The following is a 7727-nucleotide window of genomic DNA, read 5'->3' as shown; positions in this document are numbered from 1 at the left end:
AAAAGCCATCTTTCCCTGCCTGAAAAGCCCGTTTATCTTCGAATGAATAAGAGTTACAGAATTGAAACCTAAGGAAAAAAATGGTGGTATCCGTGGCCAAGGGAATGTCTCTCTCTCACCCGTTTGATTATAACCATGTGCAAGTTTGGCTAATGAGACTGCAGGTCTTTTCCCTCGCCTCTGTGGATGATTGTGACATTTTATGTGAATGCCAATATGGTTTCCCATTCCTGTTCTTTGCAAGCTTTTGGTCTGGGCAAATTAAAAAAAAAAGACATGTCAGGACTGGAGAATCATCTTTTTACAGTGTATAAAAGTCTTCCTAACTAGTCCAAGAGGAAATATTACTGTGAAGAACATCAGTGTTTTAATGGCCTCCTAATGAGTGGCCAGGACTTTGAAGAAGACAAATGAAATGCAAAACAGCTCATTTCTCCTAGAGGATGAGGATTAAGATTTCTAGAGAGGACTGCATGGATATGCCTTCAGCAGGTGAAGCTTTGCCTGAAGCATCCTGGAGGGGACCTGATGTACAGGCTGTGGGCAAGAGCACGAAAGGTGGGTAGGAAAGTAGGGGCATTCTCATGTTTTCTGGTTTCTCTGTCAGCCTATTCCTTTCTATGTGCTGCTGGGAAAAATGAAGACTATTATATTTACCTAAATCCCTGGGTAGTTAAGACACTAAATTAAGGCCTGAGAAGCACTTGAAACTCTCTGATGAAAGAGCCCGTACATGGACAGCGCACTTGTAACCTTACGTGTCTGGGGTTCTCCCTGCGGTACTGGAGATACACAGCAAATGCTCTGTACGGCCACAGATAGGTGATCACATCTAATTTAAAAGCCCTCATTACTCCCTCCTGACAAGCTTGGATGTTTGCCTGCCTAGTTCCAAGGCCAGCACCGATCCATTTAAAATTAATATTTTTCATTCCTCTCTCCGCTGCGTGCATTTAAAAGCTGTCCTTGGCTTCCTCTCCAGCTTCTGGCTCCGATCAGCCCAGCAGCAGCTGCCGGAGCTCCGCTTTGCGGCACTGGTGGGCTCCTACTGCTCTCGTACCATCTTAGGAGCTGATCTTTCCTGGAAAAGGAACTGTCTAGTTCCTGACGTCTTCCGTGGCTTTGGCACACTGAGGCGGCTTAATTTCTAATTGGGAAAAATGAGTCTTTTTCTCATCCCACCCCAGAAAGGAGCTGTGGCTGCCAGGGCCCCATTGGGTGGCATGATTCCTCCTGCAGCACCATCCGTCAGCAGGGCTCAGCCCCACACGCTCCCTGTGCTCAGGGCTTGCAAAGAAAGGAGAAATGGTTTTGTGAGGGAAGTAAGGACTTCTGTGAGAGCAAAAAAGGACTTCTCCTTGAGAGACATGCAGCACCACATGCTCTCATGAGGATACACCTGAAGCTCATCCTAAGCAATTAAAAATGTGGGTTCTGCTCTGGAAAGCAACTGTAAAAAGAAGTACACTGTTATAATCAGGAGCTTGGTTTTCTATCTATCTGCAGAGTGAGGTTTGCTGACTCTTTGAAGGCAGAGCACAGGTCATGTTTTAAAGCTACTTATCACTGTGGAAATAGGGGGCTGCGGGTGTCCCTGCAGGCCCTCCACCCCACTCCACAGAGTACTGGCACAAAGAGTTAGCAGGAACACCTTTGCAGAGGGCTAATAGTCCCTCAGCTATTTTAGGGGATGGGCTTAGGAGGATTGCAGGAATTAGGGGCAAAGGGGGTGTCAGTCAACGCAGCTTGCACGTACTCGAGCTGAATGATAAAAACTTTGCCTCTAGAGGCAAGGCACCATTGCGGCACGACAAAAGCAAAGCTATCGCTCCCTCAGCCTCCCTGTTCAGCCTGTGAAAACTGCCTGGCTTTAACTTCAGTTCTGACAATTTAACTTCTAGATCAAAGCACAGGGAATAGCTACAGCAAAACAGCAACAACAGAACCCCAATCCAAAACAGCGGCCAGTGTTGTCATACCAAACACAGCACTGTGTAACTGGAGTCTGTGGCCATGTCCCACTGCGGACTGTTCCTTTTTCTCATCTGTGGCTACGTGTTGTCTTTGCAGCACAGCTTCCTGAAGCTAAGACAAACTTTTACTAAGCTGGAATTGGCTCGGCCGCCTTATAACACAGAATGAAAATGATTAGGGAAACAAAAGAGAAAGTGCGAGGAGGATATAGAGTCCTTCCATACAAAGCCTCCTGTCTTCCTATGTGATCCATTATAATCCAGAGGGCCCCAGATTTAAACTAATCTGTTTCTGCCTTTATTTATTTTTTCTTGACTCAATTTCCTACATGAACTGGCTAGTTATGTGAAGTATTTTTCTTTCTTTTAACTTGCCTTGCTGTCAGCTGAATGCAATGCCCTGTGAAAACACCTGCTGACCTGCTGTGTACACACATATGCACACATCTCTAACTTCTCCATCTATATATTTATATTGTCTATATGTAGCTATACCCTCTATATCTGCCTGTCTGTATCTATAACATCTGTATCTAAACCAGTATCTCTATATTATTGTCTTTTAGAGTGAGGCACACAGGCTGCAAATTCCTCAAGCCTCTGCAAAATACAGGTTCAAGCTCCTCTCTCTTTTGGGAAAGGCAGCTGCCCCACTGCTTCTAGTTCAGGCTGCTCTGGCTTGCTCTGCCAGTCCTGGGGGAATGGGCTGATCGGGTTCACTAATGGTCATGGTATTTGCTTACCTAACACAATCAGAACACGTGTCTTAAATATTTTATCAGCTTTGCGAGGTCATTCTCATTCCGTGGCATTGTGTTGCACTGGCAAGCAGAGCAGGCTGCAGGAAAAATGGTGCTCAAGAGTGCTGCAGAAAGAGGGTTTTTAGCAAATGGCAAGCACTAATGCCCTGCTCAGAGCTGCTAAAATAATCCTGTAGCTGCAGGGTAGATGGGAGGCAAAAAGAAGTTAGGGCAGTCGCAAATAACAAATCTGACCAAAGAGTTGAGCAAACAGCCCCAAACCCTCAGTTGTTAGCTCTGATCTGAAGGGTGATGGCAGTCCTGGTTTAACTTTGATCCCTCTTTTCCTGCTCTTACTTGCTTAATTTTTTTTTACACACTTTAAACTAGTTCTCGGGAAGTTTTGTGTTTCATCTTGTGCTTATTCCCTGTGGGCCAAGCTCTTGAACACCAGTGAGTAAAACCTTTCTGTAAAGACAGTGGGCGCAACAGGATAGTTCTGGGAGTAGCCCCAGAGTTGGAGACTGCCATACTGGGGCCACAGCAGCCAGTAGGTATGGAAGTGAGGAAAACTGGGTTTTTTCCCTCTAAATCAGCCCATTGCCTGCCTTTAGCTGGGCTGTGCTGACTCAAGGGAGGTCTGAGAGTTAGGTCAGTACTGCAAGTCTTTGCTGGGGCTGTGGATGGCAAGGTTTGCTGATGGTGGGAAGCAGAACCAACCGTGCCATTTCTGAGACCATCCCCAAGTGCCATGTGCCCAAACTCTGTGCTACATTGCCTTGAGTACCCTTACAGCAAGTAGCTGAGGCCGCAACCTGGGTTCAGGAGAAAGCTGGGGGCTGGTTGAGAGGCAAAGTGGGTCCAGTCGAAGCATGAAGGGCTGGTTTGGCAGGGGGAAGGAGTCTCTCTGCACCACTGCTCTGACTGATGAGAGCCAAAGCAACCCTCTTGCTGATGCAGAGTGTCCTCAGCCCCGTTCTGGCTGCACCCCTGCAAAGGAGAAGGGAAGGAGCATGCGCTCACGCTGATTCATTTTTTCTCTAATAATAACTCCATTATGATGTCCAGAGCAGCCTGGAGAGAGCTATAGTAACAGTGGACTGCTTGGAAGAGGAACAAATACTGCGATCAGGTTTGGGAAACCATGAATCAGCTGCGAAAAGCAGTGTTACCTCAGCCTGAATATATCTTGTTTGGCTCATACCGTCAGGTGTAAATATAACTGTGTGGACAATAAAACAGTCCTGTGATGTGCCTTCATGAGAGGCATCTATTTTTACAGATATGATGATCCTCTTTCAGTATACAGAGCAAGAGCCTTGCTGTATAAATACAGGCTAAGCTGCAGCATGACAGCCCTGCTTTAAAGGCGATGCAGGAGTATATGGCCTCAGAAATGGCTCCAGGTAATGCCATGCCTTGATGTTTGGGGAAAATTGCTGCTGTACCCCCTTAAAGAGGGAGCCATGTGTGCCCATTGCCCCATCTTCCAGGTTTTACAAAGGGAGAATGGGAACAGGAGCACAGCTCTGCCTTTTTCCTACCCATTTTAGGAGGGTGAATGCTCTTGGCCAGATTTAGCCTTTTGAAACCAAGGGGGAGAGTAACAGAAGCTGTGCCTGTGCCAGGGCCTCCAAGGGAGCAGCACGGTGCCACACGGGGCCAGTCTCCTGCAGCGTGACACCAGGGCTGAGCGCTGGCGGGCAGGCTGGTCCCCAAAGCCGAGGCTGCATCTCTCTGGTCTTGGACCCCATCAGGGCAGGCCATCGCTCCAGGACGGCCAGCAAGGTCACCCAGTGGCATTACTCTGAAGCTGGCCTTCCCACTGAAGAGATGGGTTCATCCTGACTAACTTTAGATCATAGTTTACGCATTACTGTGCCAAGGTCTGTATTGGACTAATTTATAGTGAGAAATGAAGTTGGCAAGATAACAGGGGCATCACAATTAGAGCTAATTAGCCCAGCAGGAAATCCATTTCCAGGCAGCTTTTGGCAAGAGGCGAGGTTGGCGGGATAACAAGCAGAGAGTGTATTTTGATATAAGCACACTCCAGCTGCAAGGAGAAGTAAAATAACAGCTTGTCTCATCCTTATGCAGAGGCCTCACGTCAGGCTCCTCCACGTAAGGCTTTTTGTTTGAGGCTTTGCAGCCTCCCTGCTTGGAAAAGGTTCAGAGAATTTGTTCTTGCAAAGTCTCCTCGGCTGCCAGAGGGCAAAGGTGGGCTGTGAGGTCTGCACAGCCCCTCGCCCCTACCGCCAGACAGGAGGATGCCCAGCACCGTGGTCCTTCTCCAATTTCGGGGGAGATGAAGGATCGCAGATCAAAATAGAAAGCACTGAAGAGTAGCTTGGTTTATTTGCAGGAGTTACCCATACCATAAAATGTCCAGGGTATAGACACAGCCAAACTACTGGAACTATTTGTATTTGAGTGCTTTATTATATTGGAATTGCGGTGATAATATTAACATTTGTACAAATGCACAAAATTCCTGTCTCTTCTAGCTAGAAAGAGATGTAAAAATCTGACCTAGTTGTACAGTCTCAATGAACTCATTGTCCATTTGTAACAATAATGGGTTCACAATGCAACAAAAAGCTTAACATAAAATTAAACATACTGAATGCTGCAGCAAGTATTTACACTTATGTACCAAAAAAAAAAAAAGATTATCTCCCTCCGGTAAGGAAGGTGGTTGCTTTACAGAATAAAACAAACAGACAAACAAACACAAAACCTTTGCATACAATACAAACAACCTCAAGCCCAAAACTTACTGTGACAGCACCTTTTTAATATAATATATATATTTATATATATAAACTTCGATAGTTTAGGCTTACTCCAAGCAGTGCTAAAAGTTCCTTAAAACCAGGACAGCGGCAATAGTCCAAAGAGGCAACGTTCAGCGACAAGTGCTACCCAGTGTTTGAACGGAGCTGCTACAGAGGGGTACAGAGCTCACGGCCATGGGCTGGGAAACACTCGCGTTCCAATGGTAAAGTCCTTGGCAAAACTCTCAGTGGCAATGATTCTTATTCGAAGGAGTGAGTACACCTTTCATGCAAAATAGTTTGTCTTGTGGAAGCATGGTAAAGGCTGTCTCTGACAGGGATTTTTTTGCAATCTCACCTCCGAGGGGTGGGGAAAAAATTTTCTCTGGAGTTTGCTAAATTCCAGCAAGGAAACAAATTCTCTTGAAATGCCCTATCAGCCCTCCCCTCTCCCTCGCTTCCTGACACTTCTGCAGTTTCGGCAAAGCCAGAAGGAGCTTTCAGCCTTCATTCAGAAGGCTGTTGCAGAGATTTTTAGTCAGAAAGAGATTTGGGTCCGAGAGTCTCACGGCATCATAGAGCACACTCTTACCGTGGATTTTGGGAGCAGTTCCACCAGGTGAAACCCAACATAACTAACATTTAATTCGCATAAATACAGAACTGGAATTCCTGAATCCTAGGTATTACACATTGCTTTAAATATAGCGAGTTGCAATTATTGATTCCAGTCCACGGAGAGCCTGGGAAAGGATCAGATTTCCACTTAGAGAATCAATCTTGTCTGTGAGTGTGTGTGAACACTGACATTTTTGGCCTCATGCAGTTTAGGATTTGCTATAAAGTAATTTTGAAAGCTATGGAAAACCAATAATGGTAAGCAATTTAGCTCTTAAGTGTAAAGCCACTGATAAAACAGAGATAACTGTAAGCTCTGAAGAAAAAAAGAGGTTACGGATATAAACAGTCTCTTTTGTCTTTGCAGTAAGAGAATTATTTCAGATGATGAAAAATTGAACAGGTTTTTTTGGTGTTCAGATCACTTGAGGTTTTACTGCTTTTGTTTGCCCTTAGAAGTTTTTTAGTCTCTTTTCTTTTTCTTTTTCTTTTTTTTTAAAAGGTGCTGTCCCTAGTCAAGTTATAAGGCAAGATATTTTATTGATTCAGAACTCTAATACATAGTATGGCCACTGTCATCACTGCAGCTTCGCAGCTACCATGGGTTGGACAACAGTCAAAGTGCACGGCGATGCACAACAGAGCCGGTCTCCTGACCTTATGACATACAGGACACTTTGGTTCTTGGGGTAAGAGATTACAAATGTAGCTTAGATGCTGCCTCACACACTTTGCATAATAAAACATTTATATGCTGTCAAGAAGAGGGTGTAAAGTCTAAGTCACACTGCAGACCGGCTGTTCTCAGCTGCTCCACTCGGGCAGGTGTGAGAGACAAGTTGTAGATATGCCACCAGTGAAAGCATATAAATGTGTCTGGTGCAAACGTTTTACAAGAGTATTATAAATGATTCAACAAGGGAGAGCAAGAAAGAGAGCAAGAGCTAAAGTGCAATTTTAAAATAATATAAATAATTGAAATGTAGAAATAAGATACTAATTAGTTGTAACTGCTTTTGTTTTATAGGCACAGTTTAGTTTTTATGTCTACAGATCAATCTTTTTCTCTTCTTCCCCCTCCAGTAATTTTCTCTGATGTATAATGGAGTTTCAATGGTCTAAGGAACACTGCTTAGTAAGAGGACAGAAGAGGCAATGATAAGGCAGTATAGTGCAACTCACTATGTGATATTAGAAACGAAACAAGGATGGGGTTAGATCTTCTCTGGTGATGTATAAAATCAGCCTTTAAAAAAAAAAGGAGAAAAAAAAAAAAAGACAGGCTTTCCAGTTATATGTTGACCAGTGCTTTCTAAAATGAGAAAGCACATTTTCCAAGACAAAGGAAACAACTGAAGGTTCATAATTTGTTCTGTTGTTACCAAAAAAAGGCAAAAAAAAGAGCAGATGCTGCTTTAAGGAAAACATTTAATTCTAGGAATTTATGTACAACTGACCTCAGCAAGCTTTTCCATCTTAGATGGATGACTTCTGCTTGAGACCCTGAAAGATTAAGATGCACACACACCTAGAGTAGTTTATTGCAAAACTAATATTGTAACTTAAAAAAACCCAAACAGATTCTGTACAAGAATACTGTTCAAATGGAATGTGTTAAA

The sequence above is a fragment of the Mesitornis unicolor genome, unplaced genomic scaffold, assembly GCF_000695765.1.
Source record: "Mesitornis unicolor isolate BGI_N332 unplaced genomic scaffold, ASM69576v1 scaffold10069, whole genome shotgun sequence".
Taxonomy (NCBI): Eukaryota; Metazoa; Chordata; class Aves; order Mesitornithiformes; family Mesitornithidae; genus Mesitornis; species Mesitornis unicolor.
This window is presented reverse-complemented; position numbering follows the sequence as displayed.